Source organism: Oculina patagonica, chromosome 4 (genome assembly GCF_052425735.1).
Source record: "Oculina patagonica isolate OP01 chromosome 4, crgOcupat, whole genome shotgun sequence".
NCBI classification, from domain to species: Eukaryota; Metazoa; Cnidaria; class Anthozoa; order Scleractinia; family Oculinidae; genus Oculina; species Oculina patagonica.
In genome coordinates, this window is record NC_135761.1 from 44,635,762 (window position 1) to 44,663,128 (window position 27,367).

At 40.8% G+C, this 27,367-nt stretch overlaps 1 pseudogene across 1 annotated transcript; it reads right to left on the reverse strand.

Moving 5' to 3' along the window:
• Positions 1-933: 933 nt before the first annotated feature.
• On the reverse strand, positions 934-27,070 carry LOC144652493 (ATP-binding cassette sub-family C member 4-like; annotated as a pseudogene). The gene is made up of 8 exons (XR_013570556.1): positions 26,652-27,070; positions 24,944-25,484; positions 12,121-12,500; positions 9,188-10,736; positions 5,449-6,019; positions 4,025-4,161; positions 3,074-3,433; positions 934-1,961 (listed from the first exon to the last, which is right to left on the reverse strand). The product of XR_013570556.1 is annotated as an ATP-binding cassette sub-family C member 4-like (transcript).
• Positions 27,071-27,367: the final 297 nt, after the last annotated feature.

Here is a 27,367-nt window from a genome sequence, read left to right on the forward strand (position 1 = left end):
CTTCCATGATATGTTCGAACAACAATGCCCAGGATAAACCTTCTACTCATACTAACTCCATGCAAAAAAAGTCGATATCTCGAAGAGACCTTTGATTTATATATATTTTAAATATTACTTGTAAAATTTTAATTGTAACTATCAATTCAAATCAGCGTTTTAGATGTTAAGATATATTTTTTTTTCTTTTTAAAATGGATTGATTACCTTTAGACACACGTTCACGTTCAAACGAGAACACACGTACTCCTCGGTGTTACGCTCATAAATAAAACTTGATTTAATTTGATTTGATTTGACCTGATTTGATTTGAAGAATTAATTTGTAATTGTTTTTGCAAATTTATTACAGTTTGTAATGTTTTCTACCTATAATCCTATTTAAATAAACTAATTATAAACGGATTTAGAGACTTATTTTGTTGTTCAATTTTTTATGTTTTGTTTGTTCTATTTTCTTTGCCTTTTTACGTTTATTTTTTTTTTATTTATTCCACACCTTCGCTTGCCGGAGAGTCAAAAATAAACATTGATTCTGCACCCCAAGCTTGTAATAGTAGATATGCAGTTTGTCTAATATATAACAACTCGAACTGATAACAGTGGTATAGATTTGTAAACCAGACAACCATACTTAACAAAAACGATGTTTCATTTAATATGGCCGTTCATTTGTGTTTATCAGTTTTATTTTGCTCTCCGAAAAATCTTTCCTGATTTTCAAAATGATAAATTTTAATCAACAACAAAAAAAATTTTAAGAGTAGAGGTGCATGGGGATGCGCGTTTTGGACCTTCTCCAGAGAAAATGATGATTAATCTCATAGTTGCGAGCTAAGCCGTAAAGAAAGCGCCGTCATCTTGAGGAGCGCGCATGAAATGGATAACACTAGAAGAACGTTAAAAAATCTCAAATTCAATCAGAAAAATCATAGATAGAGCATACTACCGCGTGAGAAAAAAACGAACCAAAATGTTCCGTGATGAATATTATGAAAAGACACTGTTTTGCTTTCTTTTGTATTTTTTTGTCAAAATACTCATGCACAATTCTGCGTCTGGGCCTAGAGACCAATCAGGCCGGAGCTTATCCCGGTTTCCGTACCATTTAGCGACTAGCAGTATTACCACTCTCCTCTGGATGGGATGCTAGTCCGTCTTTATAGCTTCGCTCGTAAATATTGACATGAACGCAGGATAAATATAGGAATAATTGACGTGTTCCTTTTCTGATGGCTTTTACCAAAGTGGCTCACGTTAAAACCTGCTCAGCCCTACAAACGTAATCTTTTATAGCAAATATTCCAGAATTATTTCAGTGCTTGGCGACTCATTAAAGTTGTTTCCAAGAAACAATTATTCTAAAGGAAAAGTCATTCCCTATTTGGGGTGTTATGCCCTTGTCATTGTTTCACAATACTTTGCTTCTGGCTTCTCACCATTTCAGCAAACAGTCCACCTTTTCTTATCAACACCTCAGGTTTGTCAAACTCCGCCACTCGTCCGCCATCAAGAACCAGCACCTTATCATAATCCATGATGGTGTTCAGTCGATGCGCAATGGTCAGCACTGTGGAATCTTTAAACTTATGACGAATGACGTCCTGGATCAGACGATCAGTCTTAAAATCCACATTAGCAGTGGCCTCATCCATGATGATGATCTTGCTCTTCTGGAACAACGCACGAGCCAGACATAGCAACTGCCGCTCGCCAACGCTTAAGTTTGTTCCCGACTCTTTTAGTTTGAATTCTAACTGTCCTGGTAGACCTTCCACAAGAGTCTTCAACTGAACTTCCTCCAGAGCTCTCCAAAGGTCCTGCTCTGTATGTTGTGAAAATGGGTCTAAGTTCTTTTTCAAGGTACCTCCGAATAGCACCGGGTCTTGCGTTATAACGGCTATGGACTTTCGGGCTTCTTGGAGATCAAGGGAAGCAATATTAACACCATCAATTGTCACCTGAAAAGTAAGGGTCGGTGTTGACTCTAGGTTTTGCATGATTTGTTCCTAACCGGACGAGAGACTTGGTTTCCACTCCTTCTGACTTACACAAAACTGTTTATAAGTTGTTAAGTATAGGTTATCGAATGTACTTGGAAACAATTTAGGGTTACTTTCACACGCATATCCAGGGTTTTATAAACTTAAAAACGCAAGTAAAATTGAACCTTGATGCTACAAGGGCCCATTTTGATTACCTATTTATCAAAGTCCCTTTTAAAGTCTCCCTTTCAAGTATTAACTAGGTGGTGTTATAAGATTTTCGCTCGTAAGATGGTGGCATAAAAAGGATACTAACCTGAAAAGCTTTATAGCGAAGCTCCATATCTAAGAAAATTAATTTTTATCGAGCTGAAAAATGTTGACTGTCACATGATTGTCCGAACGTATGAAGAGTGACATTTTGTTTAACTCTAAAACCGGCATTTGACTTATTTCAAAAATTTTCTTTCAATATAAATCAATTGCAACTGGATGGTGTGTACGTTTCAGTGGGCTTCTTAATGAAGTGATAGTATGAAAAGACGGCAACATTTGTTGCGTGCCGTTCACTGTGTGAGCTGAATGAAGCTCGGTGAGAGCAAGCGAGACAAAATTTTCTTCCGAAATATACCTCGCGCAATTTCCTCTGCCGTGAGTTAATTTTCCTTAGCCTTCAATTGATTCACTTTTCTGTGAGTTGATATTGTTTTGCTATGAGTTTACTTTTTATTGCTGTGAGTTTATTTTGTTTGAACATATTTTGATGTGCCGTAAGATATTCAGCCGGCTTGTACCTCTGGGCCACCGTCCTTTTAATATTTTGGCTGCTCATCAATCAGAATGGAAAAATCATTACAAAGTCCAGTAAAAATAATAACTGGCGAGCTCGTTTTTAGGCTTGCCTTAGATCTATGGGATGGGCGGACGAATAATATCACCGACGGTGAGCTATTCACTCAAAATATCTTCAGAAACAAAAGTCGGAGCTAACTTTATTCATCGGACTTATGAAGCGTTTTGCCTTTTTTGCCTGAATTGTAAATGCGTTATTACCAGGTTTAAGTTTAGTTAATGCTATATTCACCAACCTTTCCTGAAGGTTCTGGCATACGAAACAAGGCGGATACCAGAGATGACTTGCCAGCGCCGGTGCGACCCACAACTCCCACTTTCTCCTTAGCGGAACAAAAAATTGATGTTCTTCAAAACACGCGGTCCTCCCTCAAAGTATACCAAAGAGAGATCTTGTATGGCTAAGCTTCCTTTATTTGGCCAAGACCTTGGAGGAGGGGTCTTCGTGCCGTAGCCGGGTTCGGAATTTATTTTTGCGTAGGTCATCAGGCGTTCGACCGACGTCATCATGTTTTCCACCTCTGCGGCCACCCGCACGCCATACTGAGTGGCATCCAATGTTTGCAGTGCGTAGGTAAGAGCAAGTCCGGCTAAGGCTGAGGAGAACGAAGAGGTAATAAAAATGCTTAACGGTCACTTGCATGTTAACTTTGTCTTTCATACGAGGTTTTGGGGAAAAAAAGATCAATGGAGAAATATTATAGGCTCTCTAGCGCTTTCATTTTTCCCCACACTACTGTCTCCGTTTCATGACCTAACCTTGTTAAATATAGGAGTTGCTGCTGTGATCATTCTCCCGAATTCCACTGTGATTTCAATGGTTAAAATGTCACACTTTCACTGACAATATATTTTAAGTGTTTTACAAACCATGAAGACGGCTTTCTTGAATACTAGCTTACTTAACATAGGCAATCGTTACCAATCGCTGAAGATGTGACGGAAATTTGCTTCAGAGTCGTCTTTTGCAGCATATGGACTCAAACAGTTTACGACTATCTTTTCATCATAGTTTACTAAAAATTAAAGGACTCAGGGTAAAGGTTACTCTCACTGCAGTATCTAATAAAGGCCTAAGCAAATCGCTAAATGTAGTTAGAAACTTTCTGTTGCTGTGAATTGAGGAACTACAACGATATTGCTTTAGCCTGTACATGCATAGTCAAACTTCGCTTGCAAATACTCACCAGGATTATTTGTAATCAGCATAAGAGCCACTGCCACAATCGTAACGAACACACTAGAAAGAAGATCCAGGCGAATACTCAACCAACGAGTACAAGACACCACCATAAAAAATGCTTGTGAGTTCTCGTCTTGTTTCCTTGGAATACATAATGAAAGGACATATTTTACATTGTTATGTTTTAAACTTTAATTGTACATGCCTATCTATATATTAACAGAACAGATGTCGAAAAAATCAGGTACGTATATTTCGAACAAATGTTCATCATCAAAGAGGAAAACTCTAATATGCCTATCTATATATTAACCCTATTCAGACCGGGCTTTTTTGGACCTTCTCAGACCGGGAGGGGGGGCTTCGGAAGCCCCCCCCCTATGTAACTTCCAGAATATTTAAGCAATCACCATGAAACTTATAGGATGTATTGTATGTCCGAAACTCTTTCTTTTGGTATACGTCACGTAAGATGGTGACGTCACATCACGTGACAATTTCGTCATGATGTCAAAACAGCCGCCATCTTGGATCCGCCATCTTGTATTTCAAAATTTTTCCAAAATGCCAGAAAACCACCCAAAATCACTGCAAAATACTCAAAATAAATAAAAATGTGCTTTAAACCCGTAAAAATGTAAAAATAATTCCATTTAAGTTGATTTTTATTAACAGAAACACGCAAAATTACAAATTTGGGAAAACATGCCTGTCAAAATGCCGTTGCCATGGTGATGTCAAGTTCCTGACACATCATCCAACCCTACCAAATTGTTGCCAGATAAATTTTAGGAAAACTCATAAAGTTTGGCAGCATTTGGTTAAATCTTAAAAAAGTAATAAAAGTTCAAAGTCAGCGCGGGCCTCAAAAGCCCCTCCCCCCCCCCCCCCCCGGTCTGAATAGCGTTAACAGAACCAATGTCGGAAAAATCAAATGCCCTGAGTGGGATTCGAACCCACGACACCCCGACCTCATGGAAGATGCTTTAACCACTGAGCTACCAAGGCAACCACAGTGGAGCTTTTTTCAGTGATATCCCCCCCCCCCCCCCCCGTATCAGGCTCTGCTGCATGATAGTTCCAGTGCAATATCGAGAATACGTTAAGATAAGATAAGATAAGATAAGATAACTTTATTTATACACGGTTTTTCCATCAGTCAATTAAGTTACTGGACTATCTACCTATCTAACTAACTACAAAAATTTAATAACAACAAATTCAAAATAACAAAAGAAAAGTCTGCTTTTCATGGAGGCCGTGTCTAAAATTTACTTAAAATTTAGATATTACTTTAAACTGTTATACATAGAAATAGAAATTTGGTGGTGCCGGTTGTTTTTGTTGTTGTTGTTGCTGTTGTTGTTACAAATATAAAGCATTGGTTAAGCGTTGAATTCATTTCCTTAAAACAAAATCGACACTAACCTCTGAAGTCTGTCCAGGAGCATCCCTTTCATGTTTGACGTGTGAACTATTTCAAGACCATCTAAAGTTTGCGTGATGTGTGAGTACACAGGACTGAATCTGATCGCCTCGATTCTTTTCAGTTCTCTGGAAGACTTTAGGTAATAGCGTGCATAGTAAACTAATATTGCAATAACTGGAAGAAGAGCCAAGAAAATCCAGTAGTTTGTTGCCGCTGGAACCAACATGGCGAAGAGGGAAGATAGACAAATTACAACAGCTTGTAAAAATGACGATGGCAGTACGTCATCCATACAGCCAACATCTTTGGAAAACCGATTCAGGATACGCCCAGCTGGAGTTGTGTCAAAAAACAAGACAGGAGCGTGAAGAGTTGTAATTGTCATTTTTTTGTGAAGGTTTTGGGCCGCTTTCAGAAGAAGATAATAAAATAGGAAACACGATGCTGCCATGACAACAATGGACACCGCCACCAGACAGGCGTGAATGACTTGGGTGACTGGTGTTTTTTGTTGGTCATGTGACATCTCTGCAATTCTAGCCAACCACCAATTCGGAGCTAGAAGACAAGCTAAATACAACTGTTATTAGTCGATTATTAAATAACGTGGTCACATTTTTAAAATAAAATTGAATGGTACTTTGCATTATTTAATAAAATCTCTAAGTGTTATTGTAATGCCTGAGATACCTGCCGTTTTACTTAACAAAACGATTCATTAGTCCATGAGCCAAATTTCAAAAGGGCCCTAAAAATAGGTTTTCGTAGCACCCCCTTAATACCTAGTGAAATTGGTATCAAATTAAAGCTGAAGGTCTGAATTTTCTCAATCCAGTTGTTACCAGGACGGTAAGTGGTGCATAAGGGAGATATGACATGCTTTTTACGGGGGGAGAGTGGAGATAAGTTTTGCTTTGTAAGTACAAGTGATGTCAAATCTCTAATACAAATCGCAAAATACGCGCCCAAAGTTGATAAAGTTTTTTACAAACATATTTAAAATTAGTATTTTGCCACATTTCACACTTTTTATGTGTGTTGCTTTCCACCCGTTGCCATGGAAACCGTAAATAAACCCATTCCTGCTATTTTCTTGATTACAAATGTCGTTGTCTTATGTTTACAACCCAATTATCACGAAAAAATCAATTGTTTTTGTGTTTTCCCCTTTTTATCGCCTTGCCTTGTTTGTACCACAATGCATTTCGAGCCCCTGTCCCGTCATGCACTTAGCAACCACATGGCAGGGTCCGCCATCTTGGAAATTTGCTGAATCAGCAGAAGGTAAGAAATTGCCTCTTTTTCGCGAAATAGTCTCCAATTATCTTTTAATCAGTTTCTAGTGTAGTAGTTTGTCTTATAACCACAATTTGCAACATGTAATAGGGCAATTACTTATTTGAAGCACTACAGCGGTTACAGTGGAGAGGATTCAAGTCGTGGCTTCAGAACAACGGTCACCCAACGTAACCAACTACTTAAAACTCACTAATGCCATAGTGGATATTAGAAAAGACATTTCCGCTGAGAAATTTAATAGCTTCTCACGATGGCAGACTTCATCAAGATTCTTGATCTTTTTAAGTTATATAGTGAAGAAGACAATGGTTCCCTTAAAAAAGTTCTGGAGATCGTTCTTTGAAATGATCTCGTTGCTGCTGGCATTTATCAGAGCAACCAGAGAAGGCAACTGGCCCCTCCATCTTGAGTGCAACAGGGAAATGCTGCCATGGTATTTCGCCTACGACCATGTGAATTATGCTGGTTACCTACCAGAATGGAGACTTTGGCGTCCAGAGGAACACTAAACATGGATTTGCTCAACTTTTCGTTGACCAGACCATAGAACAGACTTTAAACAGAAGTACGAAAACAAAAGGTGGCATCGTTGGCTTCAGTCTCAAAAAGAATGCGGTTCAGCGATAGATCTTAACTGCGCATTCTCGTGCCCTTTTTTGGCAAGTGTCGTAGGATGACAGGCAAGAAAGAAGAAGATCGTCTTCACAAGGAAGCTGGGAAGTCTCGGATGAAAAGCGATAAAGATGTAAGGAAAGTAATGGAGGTTGTCGGCAATTGGACGGATCCATTTGAACCATCAGGGGAACTCGCCAGTCTTAGTTCTGGTTGTGTAGCGACTGAAACCAAAAAGTTAGATTTACTTACCGCCAAATAGAAAGAAACAGAAACTCTGACAGCGTTTGTGAGGACAGACTGCTGAGTGATTCTGTAGGTTTCTTTGAGACACTCTCCAAGTTGAAGCTTGGTACGTTCCGTGACGTTCAAAGGAAGACAACCGTGTCAAAGGGAGGAAGTGCTGTCATTATAAGAACAGAAAAGAAATCTTTCTGCTAGATTACTCGTTATTGGTCAAAACAGGCAAATGGATCTCCGACAGTTGCCAGTCCACGAGCTGGGCTAACTTCCATGGTCACTGGCGCGCTAGTGAAAACCAACAAAGTGGCAAACTTCTAGAGGTTGGGGTAGAGAGTCTTCAGGGCATGCCAGCTCAAACACCAGCAGTCATTATCGACGCAATGGCAATGCTTCAAACAGTGAGGATGATACCAGAGAGACTCTCCGAATTGGCAGTTATGACTATCAACATCAAAGGGTCGCTATAGTCTCCCTGGATACAGATGTTGAAGTGGTGGCATGTCACCACCAATCAGCCATTTCTGCCGAACTGATCTTGATAAGTGGAAAAAGAAGTAGATCACATTTGATAAGCGTTTCCCGACTGTGCGAGAAGCTGGGTCCCAGGGTATGCTGAGTCCTCCCTAGTTTGCATGCGTTAACAGGCCGGTTGTGATGCTATGAGTTCAGTTGCAGGCAAGGGCAAGAAAAGAGCGTTTAAAATGGTAAGAGACAGCCAAGTCATGCATGAGTGACAGTGTGCAAGCTGGTCAATGACTTCCGTGACAAAATGTTTTGCAAGGGCAAAAACGTGCAGTCTCACCAACTCCCGCCAACAAGCGCTGCCCTCCGATACCACCCTAAGCGAGCCAACTACCAAGTTTTTCTCTGTAACAAAGCCTTACAGCCAAGAATTGAGCAAGAACCGGTAAGCCATGGATGAAAACTGAAGGAAGGACGCCTTGAGATCGTTTGGACAGACCTGGCGCCAGCTCCACAGGCTGTGATGGAATTAGTTTGCTGTGGGTGCCGCGGCATTCGCCAAACGAGGCGATGTTCATGTGTCGGTGAAGGCTTGCCTTGCACAGATGCTTGTACTTGCTCTGGAAATTGCATGAACAGTGTAACAGACTTTAAAGATGGAGATGACGATGTTAATGACGACGACGAGGGTGATACCAATTTCACTAGGTATTAAGGGGGGTGCTACGAAAATCCATTTTTGGGGTCTTGGCCCATGGACTACATATTGCGAAGTAATATATAATGCGCGATCATGAGGGGCTGTTTGTTAATTTTTTTTTACCAATCAAGTCAAGTTTTAGCACTGCCCTGGTACCTTTTCTGAAACATTTTTCACCGTTTGCTTTTGGGATAAAAAAGAACCTCAGAAAAACATATTTTCATAACAAAAGCCTTTCTTCAACCAAAAACTAATTTCCATTTAACGTGTTACACGAAGACATATAGTTGCTTGTTAATTTTGTTGACAGAGAAGCTTGGAAAGTGAAATGTACCATGCCGAACGCTTTTAAAAAAAAAATTTGAGCGTTTTATGACACGACTACACTGTTGAGCAAAAAATAATAGTTTAGGTCGTTTTACCTTGTGCCGATATCATTGAACATACAAGGAGCATTATCCAAGGGACAGGCAATCCCTCTTTGAAATAATCCCAGTAGACTCTCCAGGTAACAGTTCCAGCCGTCTTAGCTTCCTCTTCTTCTTCTTTCCGGCAACAAGCGACCTGACTGTCAGTCTTGGGCATGTCGCACGTTTGTTGAAGTACCGGTAGAGACTTGTGGCTAGTTTCTTCTTCTTTCACATTTGAAACGTGTGTGGCCTTGACCTCCTTGAATTGGTTAAGACTTACACTGTTAGCGCACTGTGTTTCATCCTGAAAGATCCGAGATAATTCCAAGCCATCCGAAAACACACTGTTATCTGTAAGCTCCTTATAGCCTCCCTAAAGAATGATTGAACCGTTTCTCATCACAACAATGTGATCTACGTCTTTCAAATATTGCAATTGGTGGGTAACAAGCAAACGAATGCGACCCGATAAATAGTCTAGTATGCAACTCTTGAAAAGTTTCCTTCCTACCTTAGTGTCGACTGCACTCAGTGGATCATCAAGTAGATAAATATCAGCGTCTGAAAACACTGCACGAGCTAAACCCACACGTGCTTTTTGACCTCCACTCAGAGTCGCTCCACGCTGTCCGATTTCCGTGAGGTCGCCATTCGTCAAATCCTGCAAGTCTTTTGTCAAACCACAGATGTGAGCCACACATTTAAACTTTCCCTCGTTGTAAGGCAAACCAAACAAAATGTTATCCCTTACAGTACCGGAAAATATCCAGGGTATTTGAGGAACATAGGCCACTTTCCCGTGATGCATTATCGTTCCTTTCTGTAGGGGTAACTCTCCAAGGATAGCTGCAAGAAGAGAGGATTTTCCACTTCCAGCTTCACCTGTTATTGCCAGCATGTCACCCCTGGAAGCATTTAAAGTTATGCCCCTCAAGCTATTTGTGAGGTAATCTTGACTCCAAGAACAAGACACTTCAGAAATCAAGATGTAAGGCTCTTTCGAGCTTGAATTTCTTAAGTGAGGACTAGTTAGCAATCTGTTAGTTACCTGATCTACCGGTGTCTCCACTGAAACTTCAGGAAATAAGCCAGAAGAAATAACTGGGGTCACTGTGGGAGCTGCGGTGGAAGTACATGGTGGAGAAGTTTCGTCAGTGAAGTCGTCTCTTTTGCTGCAATTAGTGAAGCGGACAGGCATATTTACTGCCTTTGTACCTTTGCATTGGACCACAACGTTTCTGTCGGTCAAAAGTTGATCTGGGTTGTGCTCTTCTGGAAGCTCGATTTCTTCAGACTTTGATGCTTTTTCTTCAAGAAAGGTCTGTGTTCTGCCAAGTGCTACTTTAGCATCTGCGATCATTTGCATAGACATGCTCAAATTGTAGCAAAATGTAGTTCTTATCGTCATTAAGCTTAGAAGAAGTGTAAATATAGTGAATGATGATAATTGATTTCCTTTATTGTTACTGAAATCAGAGCAGCAATGGGAAGTGTCGTGAAGAACAAAACACACACCATGGAAAGAATAATGCCTTTTAAGGGAATGATTGCCATCTCCTTTCTGTAAAATGGTTGATACAAACAGAATACATGTCATGAGTTCAATGTCATTAAAGATGTGAATATTGTTCATCGTGGTGTAAGATAGGTAATGAACGTTTATTCGTTTGTCTCACGATAGAATCGCTTTGAGATGTTGATCGCGACGTTTCGACTGCAATACTGCTAGTCTTCATCAGGCGATGAGGTCGATTGTTTACGTGTCGCTATTTACGCACATTGGTTCGCTGTGATTGGTGCATTTCGGTCCTCATTATTATTCCGACTAACAGATGATGTTCCCTCAGAGGTCCGCTTTGTAGTTGAACGGCTGTTGTGTTTTCTGATCGTAGGTATCCATGTCAGTGAAGCGTGGTATTATTAAGTGTCTATATGACCGAGCCAAACACCTCATAACAAAACCATCAGTTATCTCTGAAGAAAAGAAACATTTATCGTCGGTACTTGTTTCTAACGGATATCCGTCTTCGTTCATACGAAAACTCACTAAGACCACAAGATCAACAGCCAACAACGAACCCACGCAGGAATTTTAATCTACTGCGGTTTTATCCTACATTAAAGGTGTATCAGAGGTTCTTCGCCGCTGCCTACAACAACAAGGCGTTCGCACCGTTTTTAAATCTGACACCACTCTTCGGTCTCACTTAGTGCGACCGAAAGACGCCCTAGAACCAGGTAAACAAGACGGTGTAGTTTACAAAATTCCATGTGAATGCGGCAAAGTATATATAGGTGAAACAGGGAGAGCGATGCAAGACAGGATCAAAGAACACGACAGAGACATACGACTTGTTCATACACAAACCTCCGCAGTTTCGGAGCATGCAAACGAAACGGGGCATTTTCCTTTATGGAAGCAAGTCAAGTTTATCGATCGTGACCCTCACCTATACACACGCAGGGTCAAAGAGGCTATCCAAATAACACTTCATCCTAATAACATCAATAGAGACAGCAGAATAGAAATTCCTGAAGCATGGATACCTACGATCAGAAAACACAACAGCCGTTCAACTACAAAGCGGACCTCTGAGGGAACATCATTTGTTAGTCGGAATAATAATGAGGATCGAAATGCACCAATCACAGCGAACCAACGGGCGTAAATAGCGACACGTAAACAATCGACCTCATCGCCATTGCAGTCGAAACGTCGCGATCAACATCTCAAAGCGATTCTATCGTGAGACAAACGAATAAACGTTCATTACCTATGTCATGAGTTAGTGCTACAATAGCAGTTGCACCTAGAAAAAAAATTGTTGTTCATTTCACGAGAAAAAAGTTCATAACTAGTGTACTATATTGTTGTCAACACACGGGCAGTAGAAACAGTTACTGTGTCCAATTTGTTTATTACAATATTGCTGATTCATTTTTACCTGCGAAGGTCGTTCACGACGTCTTTAAAATTAGACTCCCAAGCATACATCTTTACAGCTCGTATTCCAGCGATGATTTCATTCATCGTCACAAGCCGTTTATCCGTGACAGCGGCCGCTTTCGCTGTAAGCATTGCAGCTTTTCTTGCCATTAATATTTGAAAGGCGGCTAAAACGAAAAAGAAGGCAGCACCAACCAGAACCTCTGGGCCAATCAAGTACCACAGGATCACCAAGCTGATAACGAGTTCCAACGGCGCAAATAACACCATACCAAGCTGGTTCAATGACTTCTCAATTTTCTGTGCGTCATTCGAGACAAGGTTTATAGTGTTTCGAGACATCGTAGCTTCCAAGCTATAACGATTGAGAGTGAGAACCTAAAGTCAGAAAGAAAATTTGTTCCTTCAGCCACTTAAACTGTGAATCTACCACATTTATTTATCGTACTTGTTGGTGAAGAATAGAGAAACTGTTCTCTCATAAAATTAAATTCATTCCTTGTACGAGTTTGAGCACAAGCCAAAATAGAAAGCGAAGAGTCTTGTGTATAGAAAACAAACTAATCAAAGACTTACATGACATGTGTTCAAGCCCGATCGCGTTATGGAAGGCCGATTAGGCGTCCCAAGAGACTTTAGAAAGCACTCGAACATTTCTGATTTATATTCTGTTCTTTTGTTTGTTGCTATGTAATTTGTGCATGTATTTTTCGTTTTCGCGCGTTGTTTGTCAGTTGTATTTGATGTTAGTTCGGATCGGTCGGCGATAAGAGTTTCAAAGAATAAAGACGCTGAATGTACCTCGAGTCATCTGTAGAGTTTTGTGTTCGATGGAATATCTGGGCCCGTACATTTTGGTAGCAGAGCGAGGTTCGTATTAGTAAAGTTACGGCCGAATCGAGCATGGAAAATGCAGAAGACGCGTTACTAATTCCCAAGAATTTAAATGAGGCGAAAGAATTAGTCAACAAGTTGACCATCGAGGATTTGAAGACATTTTGCTTCACGTTCGGACTGTCGCAAGATGGAACTAAAGCAAGTCTGAAAGAACGATTGCTCGACTACTTTAAAGGAAAATTAACATTGGAAAACGGAACTCCTAAGCGTGTGCCGACGCCAAGGAAAAGATCAACACACGAGAGCGAGAAAGAAGCGCCCGTTGCGGAAATCATGACTGACGTCGAATTGAAGTTAGACGAGTCAATTTCATTTATCACCGAACAACTTCGTAAGTCAGATCAGAGGATTGATCAAGTTGAATTTTCTGTTAACAAAATGGGTGCATATGTGGAAGAATCGCTTTCAAAGTTTCGGGAGTCGTTAACGGAAGCTATCAAGGATTCTACTGAGAAGATGATGCGGTCCTTCGATAAGCCATCCGACGACACAAGAGTAGAAACGGATCAGGATCGACCTGTTCATGGCTTGAAAATTACCGCGGTCAAAAGAAGATTACACTTCCTGGAGAAAAATGCGAAATGTGTGTGCAACGAGTTGGAGAAATTAATGGATGCAGAAGCCGCACCCGCGAGAATTGAGCGTCAATTGAAGAAGTTGAATGAGTACGAATCGGACTGTATACACTCAGTGGAGGAAGTTTTAGCGAGTGTTGAAGACGAGAAATTGACGGAAGAAGTTCTCAGTGAGTGGGATGACTTTCATTCGCAAATATTACGGATCTCCGGAAGGGCAGACGATTTTATTGCGAAAAATGGAGTCATTTCACAATTTACTGCAGCGAGTGATTTTACTGAGCACGTTACGGGAGTCAAGTTACCACTGTTACAACTGCCAAAGTTTTCAGGGAATGTGTTGGAATGGCCAGCGTTTCATGATGCGTTCATTGCTTCAGTTGATTCACACAGGAAATTAAGCAATGTACAGAAGTTTACTCATCTGCGGTCATGTCTTTCTGGCAGAGCGTTCAAGTGTATTGAAGGATATTCAGTTACGAATGACAACTACTCTAAAGCCTTTCAAGACCTGAAAAATCGTTTTGGACGGAAACGTTTACTTGCAAACGAACTCTTCAAGTCTATTTTGGTTCTGGATGTCCCTGAGAATGCTGATGGAAAATCGTTACGAGATCTGTACGACACATTGCAAAACAGGATGAGAAGTTTGGAGTCACTTGGTCTTAAGCCTGATGATAACCCTAGTCTGTCTATGGTGTTGCTGCCGATCTTCGATACTAAGTTGCCACGTGAGCTTAAGGAGAAATGGGAGTTGGAGCTCACCAAGTACGAAACTGAGGAGGAAGACAAAGAGATTAACATAAAGAAATTCTTTCAATTTTTGGAGGATCACGTCCTTAGTAAAGAAGCTCCCGATGACACGACAGGTTCACTGCCAAAACACAAGCGGAGGTATGACAGAGGCAGAAGAGGCAAAGACGAAGAGAATATGTCAGCACAGTCACTGATGGGTGCATCTGAGAGTAAGAGAATGAAATGTGGGTTCTGTGGAAAAAATCACGAGACATCGAAGTGCCCAGTAGCCCTTACCAAGACAACTGATGAGAGATGGGAGATGCTAATGAAAAGGAAAGGAGCACCGACTTGCTTCAACTGCTTACAGCCTGGAAGCATCGCTCACAATGCACGAACATGTAAGGCCCCGCGATGCCCTGTTGATGGGTGTGGCAAAAAAAACATCATCAGTTGCTACACAGTGCAGACCAGACGAAACCGAATGACGAGGAGACTCAAACTTTGTCTGGATTTGTTTCCACGTGCAAGCAGAATTTACTGCCAACTGCTTGTGCAAGAATGATTTATGAAGGAAAGGAATGTTCCGTGCGCATTTTACTGGACAGTGGTTCGCAAGAGACCTTTTTAAGAACAGCTGTTGCTGACAACTTGAACATGAGAAGACATGGATCTCCAACAAACATGAAGTCCTGGGAGATCAAGAGCAACACAAACGAATGAATCGCGTGACGTTTAAGCTGACACCCCTCGATTCGAATGATGGTCAAATGATTTCTATTGATGCCTGGACTATAAACAATGTATGTGGTCCTCTCGCAGCTGTAGACGTTGATTTAACAAGATGTAATCATCTGCGAAATCTGAAGCTCGCTGACAATTTCCCAAGGAAAGCTGCTACTGTGGACCTCCTGGTTGGTGCTGACCAGTATTACAAATTAGTACAAGGAAGCATTAAAAAAGGACGACCAGGAACTCCAATCGCAACAAAATCCAGACTGGGCTGGCTTCTGAGTGGTCCTGTCCCAGGATCTAAGAAGAGTGAAGAGACGACAGCCATGCTAACCGTGACGAAGACGTACAATGCGCATGATCAACTTAAACGTTTCTGGGAGCTGGACGCCATCGGAATTGTAGACCAGCAGAGAGGCGAAACAACGGCCGAGGAGAAGGATGCAGTTGACCAGTTCAACAATACCTGTCGGTTCGATGGCGAGCGAAATGAAGTTGGTCTTCCGTGGAAGAGAGATCACCCACACCTCGTTGACAATTACGAGCAAGCTTATCAAAGACTTGTCTCCATCGAAAGAAGTCTAGTAAAGAATCCAGTGAAGACGAGAATGTATTGTGAGGCAGTGAAACAATACATTGATGATGGCCATACCCGAGCAATAGACGAAGAAGATAACAAAGCAGACAAGATACGATACATCCCTCATCATGGAGTATTCCGAGAAGAAAGAGCCACTACAAAGTGTCGTGTTGTATTTGACAGATACATTTGGAGATACACCTTCTCCATTTCTTTCCATTGCTACAGTACAAAAGCACGCGAAAGAATACGAAAAAGAGTACCCAGTGGCAGCTAAGGAAGTGAATGAGAATATGTACGTGGACGACGTGCTTTCTGGTGCCCCGGACGATGACAGTGCACTACAATTGAAGGATGAACTTTGTGATCTCCTATCGAAAGGGGGATTTCAATTAACGAAATGGGCTTCAAATTCCCAGAAGGTTATGGAAACCACACCACTTCATGAAAGAGCGCCAACACTTGTGCCGACCACTGAGCCCGAGAATATGTCAGATTCATTAAAAGCGCTGGGAACTTCATGGAATACACAAGATGACGTGTTAATGTTTACAAATGGTTCCAGCATCTTGACAGAAGAAGATCCTCAGACAAAGAGAAGCTTGATTAGCCTGTACTCGAGAGTCTTCGATCCAATGGGTTTGCTGACCCCATTTTTGATGATACCGAAGTTGTTGTTTCACGAACTTTGGACTCGAGGTCTAGATTGGGATTAGTCACTAGACGCAGACATCGCTGAGTCTTGGGAGATCTGGAAACATGAATTGTCGAACGTTGATCAAATCAAAATTCCAAGGTGGTTGCTACGGAATTTGTCTTCAGTTGACAAAGTTGAACTCCATGGATTTGGCGACGCCAGCGAAAGGGCTTATGGAGCAGCTGTCTACGTTTGTGCTGAGGACGGAGATGGCAACAGAGTATCCAACCTAGTTATGGCCAAGTCCAGGGTAGCACCGGTGAAACGGGTCACTCTGCCAAGACTCGAGCTTCTTGCGGCGTTCATCACTGCAAAATTACTAAGTTACGTCATACAAGCACTCCGAATTGCGGTAGACGCAGTGTATGCTTGGTCGGATAGTCAAATTGCACTTGCGTGGATCAAGAAGCCAAGTTCTAGTTAGAATTCAAGAGATTCAGCAAAGAGTCGCACCAAGCCAGTGGAGATTTTGCCCAGGAAATCAGAATACTGCAGACCTGGTCACAAGAGGAATTTCTGCATCTAAACTGAAAGACAGCAAGCTTTGGTGGAATGGTCCACACTGGTTACAACAACCTGGCAGTCAATGGCCTGCGTGTGAAATTAATACAGCAGTTCCAGACGAGTGTTTAATTGAAGCAAGGAAAGAAACAATTAACACAAGTGACATTGTTTGTCTGACAACAGTTCAAGAAAGCACTCCTTCACTCGCATCAAGATATGAAACCTGGCAGCGCTTAGTACGAATAACTGCATGGATCCTGAAGTGGTCACGTTTACGTGGTAAACCAAAGAAAGGGAAGCTGTCCGTTGATGAAATAAAGGAATCAGAATTCACGTGGCTACGAAACAGACAAAGAGTTGTCTTTCTCCCAGAAATTGAGGAACTGTGTAGTAAAGGGAAAGTGTCTCAGAAGAGCTGCATTGTTAAGCTAGATCCACAATTTGATGAATCCAAGAAGTTGCTTGTGGTTGGTGGACGTCTACAATTTGCACAGATTCCAGAAGAAACTAAGCATCAAATCATTATACCACATAATGATCCAGTTATAGAGAAGTTAATCCTTCACGTTCATGTCAAGGCAAGTCACGCTGGTCCAGAGACAACCTTAGCCGTTCTTCGTCAACGTTTCTGGCTCACACAGGGAAGACGAGAGGTTAAGAGAGTCTTGAGAAAGTGCCTAACGTGTAAACGTTGGAAGACTGAGCCAGTTCAACAGAAAATGGCACCCCTTCCAGCCGAAAGAGTGCAGATAGCACCACCATTCACCAACATTGGTCTGGACTTCACAGGACCACTGTATCTCAAGGTCAAAGGAAACTCTGGAACAACTACGTCCAAAGCCTACATATGTATTTTCATTTGTGAAGATACCCGTGCAGTCCATTTGGAATTGTTGAACAGCATGACGACCGAGGATTTCTTGCAAGCCTTTCGCCTCATGGTTAATCGTCGAGGGATGGCAAAGGTTATTCATTCGGACGATCAGACCACTTTCCATAAAGCAGCAAAGGTTTTCAAAGCGTCGACTCAAAGAATGAAGACAACGAAAATAGACCCAAACGTCGTGGAAGAGAAACTGGCCAACGAAGGAGTACGTTGGAAGTTTATAACGGAAAGAGCCAGTCATCGTGGAGGTCATTGGGAAAGAGTTTGTCGACAACTCAAAGAACCTTTAAGAAAAGTGTTGGGGAAAGCTTTTCTCAATTACACAGAGATGATGACTGTCCTGACAGATATAGAAGCTTTAATCAACTCTCGACCTTTGACGTACATCGGTGATGACATAAGGGATGGAAGAGTTGTTACACTGGCTTTGTTAGCCATTGGAAGAGATTTACAAAGTCCACCTGACAACCTACCCAAGAAAGCAGAAGTGTCCCTATCAGAGCGTTACCGGTACCAACAGCGACTTCAAAATCACTTTTGGTCTCGTTGGTTAAAAGAATATCTTCCAAGCCTCACGGTCCGACAAAAGTGGACAAAGGAAGAAATCCCTCTCAAGGAAAAGGATGTCGTTTTGGTCTCAGAAGATAACGTTTCCAGAGGGAAATGGAAACTCGGAAAAGTTGCTGAAACCTTTCCTGGGAAGGATGGGAAAGTTCGCACTGTCAAAGTCTTGACGGAAAAAGGAATGATCAACAGACCTGTGCAAAGACTGCAATTGTTAGAGGCGCACAGAGACAGTGTCTTCAGTGAAAGGAATTCTTCAGTGACTACTCCTATTGGAAGAGAAGAGAACAATGATGATGTTCAGAACGACGTACGAACCCCAGTTGATGTTCAAAGAGATGTGAATGACCGTCCGTCATTGGTGGGGGAGGATGTTCAAGCCCGATCGCGTTATGGAAGGCCGATTAGGCGTCCCAAGAGACTTTAGAAAGCACTCGAACATTTCTGATTTATATTCTGTTCTTTTGTTTGTTGCTATGTAATTTGTGCATGTATTTTTCGTTTTCGCGCGTTGTTTGTCAGTTGTATTTGATGTTAGTTCGGATCGGTCGGCGATAAGAGTTTCAAAGAATAAAGACGCTGAATGTACCTCGAGTCATCTGTAGAGTTTTGTGTTCGATGGAATATCTGGGCCCGTACAACATGTATACGAGATGAAAAAACCTGCGTTTATTTAACGCAGTGGCATGTTGCCTGATCGTATTTGAAAAGAAATCCAAGGCAATAAGTATTTAGTTATAATCTTTCATTTTTAAAAAAAACCGGGAAAATGGTAGTACTTTTACAGCAGGCTGGGTTTGGTTTCAGTCCTGATAGTTCGAAATGGCGTCATCATTCCAATCATTCTTTTTGCTATGAAGGTTAAGAATGACTTTGTAGAATAAGCTTAGCTCTTTTTTTTAGTATTTATTTGGGGTACCTTTAGAAGGGATCTACTTAGTGTTGCTTTTGATGCAAAATGTACTTTTGAAATGGTTTGTTAAGGTTGTCTTCCGCTAAGCCACTAAGGCTCTGAATGACGTAGGCACTGTTTACACAGACGCGGTTTCATTTGTAACCGCATCGTTTTCGATGCGGTTACGCCTTTCGTTTACACGGCGCCGATCGAGACACAACTGAAACCGGATCGTTTTGAAAACGCTCTCAAAAGTGGAGCGTTTTCAAAACTATACGGTTTTATTGGTCGTGTAAACGGCAAAACTGCATCGATTTGAAAACGGTCAAGTGTTTTGCCACAAATTGACTGGATCGCACAGAGTGCAGCGCTTGCTCTATACAATCACCCTCGAAAACTCTTGGAAAACGGTAGGATATGTTTTGTGTAAACACTTCGAAACCGTGTCGTTTTCGTTGCGGTTTCGAGGTCCTGAAACCGTGTTGTTTAATAACCGCTTACGTGTAAACGATGCCTTACCCGCCATGGTGTAAGCTTTAACCCTATTCAGACCGGGCTGTTTTGGACCTTTTCTGCCCCCCCCCCCCCCCCCAAATGCAACTACAAAAATATTTAAGGAATCACAATGAAACTTATGTCCAAACATCTTTCTTTTGGTATACGTCACATAAGATGATGACGTCACGTCACGTGACAATTACATCATGATGTCAAAACAGCCGCCATCTTGGATCCGCCATCTTCGATTTCAAAATGTTTCAAAATTGCCAGAAAACCACCCAAAATTACTGCAAAGTACACAAAATGAATAACATTGCAATTGTGCTTAAAAACCGTATAAAGGTAAAAATTAATTGCATTCAAGTTAATTTTCATTAAAAGAAACACGAAAATTACAAATTTGGGAAAACCTGCCTTTCAAAATGCCGTTGCCATGGTGATGTCAAGTTCCTGATACAACATCCCATCCTACCAAGTTATTCCCAGATAAATTTTAGATAAACTCAGAAAAAGTAATAAGCGTTCAAAGTCAGCGCGGGCCTCAAAAACCCCCTTCGGTCTGAATAGGGTTAGTTCACAAGAAGCCGGGAGAGACCACCGAAATGCAAGAAGCCAATTCTCTGAGCTCTAGTGAACAAGCACTTCAATCATCAACTCTTTTGCAGGAGACCGACAGTGGCCAACATATTCAACAATCATCAACTGATGGCGAGTGTCCACTAAATGGTACTCAAATGCAATCAACTTCAGAAATTATTTCTGACATTGAAGGATTAAAACTCGATTTATTGATCCTTCAGAAACAAGTTGAAGTAAACACAAAGCTTCTGTCGAAGGAAAACATTCAAAAACAAGATGAGAATGCTTTAGGCGTCGAGCTCCTTGATTACAAAAAGAGGTGTGAGAAGTTATTATCCACTATATCTAACAAAGACAATGCAATCAAGGACTTGGAAGAAAAATGTTTGTTCTTTGAAAGCCGAGCTTTGTCCCTTGAGCAAGAAAACGATTCATTAAAGTTAGCTCTAGCGATAATTATGCGAGAAAAAGGCGAAGTTGACAACAATCAACAAAAATCCAGAGATTGTTGGTCTGTAGAAAAGCCGCAACCGAGAAGTGCAAATGCAAATCACAGCCAGGAAACAACGCCCGCCAACGTAATCCAAACTCGAAACAGATTTGAGCATCTCCGAGATGATGAACAAATCCAAAGAAATGCAAGCAATCGAAAAGGAAATAACAATGTCGAAGAACACAGAACATCTTCATCGTCCTCTGAGATCAGATCGCATAATACTGGCTCAGTCAATTCGACAAATCAGTACAACCACTTACAGTCCAACCGTAAGAAGAAAGTTGTTATAGCAGGAGATTCGACTCTTAAATACCTACAAGGTCACAAAATATCTAAGAATTCACAAGTTAAGATTGCCACCTTTCCGGGATGCACAACGCAAGACATGAAAGACCATATCAAGCCACTTCTACGCAGAAACCCGGACGAGATAATTGTCCATGTGGGAACTAATAGTTTACGATCCTCCAATACTCCTCGCGAATGTGCAGTTGAATTGATTGACCTAGCTGAATCAGTCAGCTCCGAATCTTCAGCTATGATTACCATATCCAGTCTCATCAACAGATCCGACGATGAAGCTCTGGCCTGCAAAGTACCCGAAGTAAACAAAGTTCTTAAGGAACACTGCTTGCAAAAGAATTGGGGTTTTATTGACAATTCAAACATTTCGGCGACCAGCCATTTAAACCGCAGTGGACTCCATTTGAACAAAAGTGGAACCTCGCGTCTTGCTCGTAACTTTATAAATCATTTACTTGTAAACTAGGTTATTGCCGTTTGGGAATCCGACTCAGCTGATGCCCATAAGGGTAATGTCTGCGGTAAGTCCAACTGTCCCACAATCTTTGGTAGAGGTTTAGTTATTGCGTCCCTCAACATTAATAGTCTATTATCTCATATCGATGAACTTAGAATTTTTATGTCCTCTTCAAAAGTCGATATTTTGCAAATCAACGAGTCAAAATTAGACTCTACAGTACATGACGATGAAGTTTATATACCTGGCTTTGAAATAGTCAGAAATGATCGTAAAGTTAACGGAAGGAACGGAGGTGGTGTATGTACATATTTACGCACTAATTTGAATTATCGATTACGTCATGACCTAAATAATGAGCACTTGGAATGTCTTTTTGTCGAAATCAGTAAGCCACGGAGTACACCATTTCTGGTCGGTACTTGGTATCGACCCCCAAGTTCTCCACCAAATCTATTTAGCGAATTTGAGAAAGTTATAGCCAAAATTGACGCTGAAAATAAGGAGTTATATTTACTCGGTGATATTAATTGCAATTTGTTGCCTGAAGCAAATGCACATAATTCTCCCTATCTGACGAATATTTTCGATATATATGGTCTTAGTCAGTTAATCACTGAACCAACACGTGTTATCCCGGTATCCAAATCGTTAATTGATTTATGTATAACAAATACTCTGGAGAAGGTTACTAATTCGGGTGTCATTCACCTTGGCATAAGTAATCATTCTCTTGTTTTCTTGACACGTAAGACTCAATTCTATCGTAACGGCCCTCGCGTGATCTAAACGCGACAATTTAAACATTTTAACAGAGAAAAATTCTTAAGTGATCTCAATCAATTCCCATGGGCCAATGTTGATTTATATTCCGATCCAAATGATATGTGGCGTGTATGGAAAGAAATGTTCCTTGATTGCGTTGATACACACGCACCACTCAAATTGAAAAGAATTCGTAAAAAGCGATCTCCATGGATTACCAGAGAATTATTGTGTCTTATCAGAAAACGAGATTTCCTTAAAAAGAAGGCAATCGCCTCCAATAACACGGCTACATGGGATCAATTTAAGGGTGCTAGAAACCTGGCAAATAACGCAATTAAGCTCGCAAAGAAACGCTTTGTTTCTGACAACCTGGAAGCCAACAAAGGTAATTCGCGCAAAACATGGAAAGTTATCAACGAGCTAACTTCGCGTAACAGTGGTAAGTCGGCTAATATTTTGGAGATCAAAGCTGATAACAGAATAGTTAGTAACCCGATGGAAATAGCTGAAACTATTAACGAACATTTCTCAAATGTTGCGCAAGTATTGGCACAAGATATTCCTGTTGTCGATGTAAATCCCGAGTCTTACTTGGAGCCCACTGATAGTTCGTTTATTCTGCAAATTCCGAGTGTAAATACTGTTTTTAACCTTTTGTCGAAAATTGATGAAAAGAAAGCCACGGGTCTTGATAGGATTCCGAGTAAATTGTTAAAAATGGTTGCTAGTATCGTCGCGCCTTTTCTTACTTCCATTTTTTCAAAGTCCATCCTCACGGGGATATATCCAAATGATTGGAAAGCGGCCAAAGTAACTCCACTTTTCAAAAAGGGCTTAAAATCGGATCCTAACAATTATAGGCCAATATCTGTAATCCCAGTAGTTTCGAAAGTTTTTGAAAAAATTGTTTACAATCAACTTTACAATTATCTAGATGACAATAAATTGTTATTGGGTTGCCAATCCGGGTTCCGTTCCCTACATAGTACGCTCACGGCTTTGCTTGAGGCAACAGATGCTTGGTCAGTAAACGTCGACAATGGCCTTCTAAATGGCGTTGTCTTTATTGACCTTACTAAGGCATTTGACACCATTGATCATGAGATTATCCTGCGTAAGATGTCATACTTGGGTGTCGATCAGGCAGCCAAAAAGTGGTTCTCATCGTACTTAAGTGGCCGAACCCAAAGATGTGGTGTCAATGGCAATCTATCAACTGCCCGTATCTTAAGTTGCGGCGTGCCCCAGGGCAGCATATTAGGTCCATTGTCATTTTTAATTTACATTAACGATCTTCCAAACTCCCTGCAGAACGCTGTACCAAGAATGTTTGCCGATGACACCAATCTTACGTTATCTGCTAAGACGTTAACTGAGCTTAAGCTGGCTTTAGCCCCTGAATTAAATAGCCTTAGTTGTTGGCTGAAAGCTAACAAGCTCAGCTTAAATGTCGCCAAAACAGAGTTAATGATAATTGGATCAAGGCAAAGACTATCTGTTCAATGTGACGACATAGAAATCAGAATTGATGACCAAATTATCGAGAGAGTTGATCATACCAAATCTGTGGGTCTTACCATTGATGCTCATCTTTCTTGGTGTAAACACGTTGACGAGATTTGCAAAAAAGTTTCCTCGGCTATAGGCGCCCTTAAACGAGTGCGCCCCTTTATATCGAAAGGAACTGCAATTCAAATTTATAACGCTTTAATTATGCCACATTTCGATTATTGCAGCCCCGTTTGGGACTGTTTGAGTGGTTACTTGAGTGACAAGCCCCAAAATTACAGAACCGTGCAGCCAGAATTATAACAAAATCACCTTTTGATACGAGTTCAAACCACCTCCTATCCACACTCGACTGTGAGAGGCTATTTTCTCGAAGAAAGAAACAGAAAGCCTTAATAATGTATAAAACCATTAATTGGACTTACCCCAGATTACCTACAAAACCTTTTCTCTCAGCGTCACTCTGTTTATAACTTGAGAGACTCTGAGGGAAAGCTGACGCTACCCAAACCAAATACCAACTATTTAAAACGAAGCTTTTCTTACAGCGGCGCTATGCTTTGGAATAACATGCTCAAATGTCTTAAAAATGCCGCATCAGTTAATAATTTTAAGAAAATTATCAAGAAGGTAGCTGACGTATCGGATTCCCACACGGCAATCATGTAAAGCAGTTTTAGTTTTAGTTTCTTTAATACTTGAGCTTTTGTAACTGATGGTTTCCCGTGTTTAAATAAGTTTTTACATTTACATTTACAATAGTCAATTAATTAACTTATATCAATTAATTAATTATTCTTGTGAAGGGGATAGGGGTGGGTAGCACCTGACCGTGCGCCCTAGGTAAAACGTGGAGTGTATCAACGTTACTTTCATATGATGATCATAAGGCAAATATTCGTAAAAGATAAACTGTCAGCTGATCAGCCCCATGGCATTCTACACTATCCTTCGATCCCCTGAGATTAATTAAGTGTATGTTTAATTTTCCCTTGAAATGATAAATCCCATGCACTGATCAGGCTTCCAGAATAAAGTTCTCGGTAAGGTGGGGGAATGGGGAAGGATAACAAACTTAATGGCCTGAATTCCCAAGTTTGCGCCCTTTAATTTACTCTTTGGTTAATCATAACGCAAGTTTACCTTCTTGTACACGAGTCCTATTAACGCCACTTTTAACTTCAACCCCCACTGCTCAGTAAGATAGTCATAGCGGTGTGTTGATAAAGCTTATAACACGCTTGCAGATCCTAAAATTGCAACTAAAATAAACACAAACTTCATGTCTAAATTTGAATCATTGTTTAACGTTTTCAACATAAGCCAAAGACATACTGGCAGGAAGACAAAGCTCAGAGAGCGAATGGTTTGCAGAATTAGCATCACCAGGCCTGATTTCCAAGGAATAAGTCGAGCCATTGCTTTCCATAAACGTGGATTCTTGATATGCAACCGACTCCTTTTCAATTCTTCCAGCCAAAATTTTTCCGCTTTGTCGACAAGCACTTCCGCCTTGTAATCTTTAAGAAGAGGAAACAAATCCTTCTCGGTCAGTGGTCTCTCATTTCCTAGTTTTATCACGTCATTTATCCACCAAAAGAACATGATTGACAGTGCACTTGCTCCATCTCTTGGGTTTTTGCTCTCTGAAGTGCTTTGCATTATTTTCTCCAAAGTAAGGCACCTTCGTTTTAAATAAAAGATAAAACTCCGTCTCAGCTCGAAGTCAGTACATTTTGGACGTGTTTTTCTTTTCTTTTTTTTTTGAGGGGGGGGGGATGGGGTGTCGGGCTTTTAACATGGAGCATTTGGACCTGAGATCTGAGATGAAGGTAGAGGGAGAGATGCTTAAACCAGGGTAGTTAAGGGTTAGCTTCTTCTGTGCTAAAAATATACACAATTTATTTACTTTTCTTGCTCAAAGATTGCGTTATCTTTTAGCTTGACATTTGCCATACGATTATACGATACGCGTGATTACTCTCAAAAACTGATCACTAAGGTCAATTGCCTTTAATACCCCTTTGTAAAACATGTTTTTGGAAACATCTGTTCTTCAATACTAATATAACTCATAAGATGATTTTTCTCGTTCACCCCAAAAACATTATTTCTTCTTGGACCAATCAAAGATCTCGGCGAAGCTTAAATCCAGGTGGTTAAATACGGGGAGCTACTCAAAAGCGTTTTGTACGGGGAGGCTCCGCCCCGAAGTCCAACCCCTTACCCTTTTATATACCATTTTCACAGAAAAGGCACCCCTTTCGTATACATTTTACTGAAAAAAGGTACCCCTTTCATATACCGAAAAGACAGGACAAATGCCTATGTCTTGATGCCATTTTTATGTAGCGCTTGATAAATTTAAATGATACCTCCATAAGGTGCATCTGTTCGAAAATTTTAATTGAAGGCCTTTCTAAATACCTAAATGAGCGGTATCCCTACCCTTTTATATACCTTAGCTTGTGAAAAGGTTGAAAAAGGTACCCCTTTCGGGCGGAGCCTCCCCGTATAGGCCAATATAGAGAGTGCCCCCCCCCCCCCCCCCTCCAGGAGACAACCGAAGCGACATTACTATCACTTTAACGGGTCTAATTACTTGATGATCGAAAACTATAGTTTGGTAGTTTAGCACGCTCTAGCAATAACAGGGGATAAGTTAAAACATCACGTTTCCAAACCAACAGGAACTAAACCTAAATAATGAAGAGACGTAGATCCACATAAGGTATTACACCTATTTTCGAGTGTGGCTTCATTTTTTTTTTTTTTTTCAGAAGCATTTCTACAAGAATTGTACCACTTAACAAGTTACATCTCATTTTTCTTTGGAACTTTCATAACTTACCTGTAAACAAGAGAAAGAAGTCGTCAGCCAAAAAGACAGTATACCTCCGTCATTGCACGTCTTAATGTTTTGACAAATGAGGAACGAATTTGGTGGAAACATCTTATAAATTTAATATTTTAAAAGATATTTCCTTACTTGCGCGCGCACGTAACAGTTGTTGCGGACGTAAACGTTTATTTCCTGAAGCAAAAAAAGAAGCTTTTGATTTATAACGTTTTGTTTTCGCACAGCATGTATTCCCGTCTTCTGCTCGCCAAGGAAACGACAGATGGATTAACAATCACCAAAACTACATCTGCTTCAAAATCAAGAACCATTCGATCCTGATGTTAAATGACTTTCAGTTAGTCCAGAGCATCTCAAAAAGTCAGAAAACCGAACATGGTATCATATCAGGATACTAAAATTGAATTACGTTGTAAATTGCATGAACCTAAATAAAAGATTCTCTACAATAGGAAGTGTCTGTAAGTGTATTCCATGCGCAAATTGCAATCAAAATTACACTTTTGACACCAAAATAATCGGCTCTCGCAAACGAAATAACACAACAGCGCTAAACACGACGCTTTGCAGCCACAGGAAACTGCGTCGGCTCAATATCACATCAAACTCAAACACGAGATCGTCTCAGAATTCAGCGTATTTCCCTGTGTTTGTAGCATTTGTTTCTCGTGAAATTGTTCTTGATTTGCGCAAACAAGGAAGTGAAA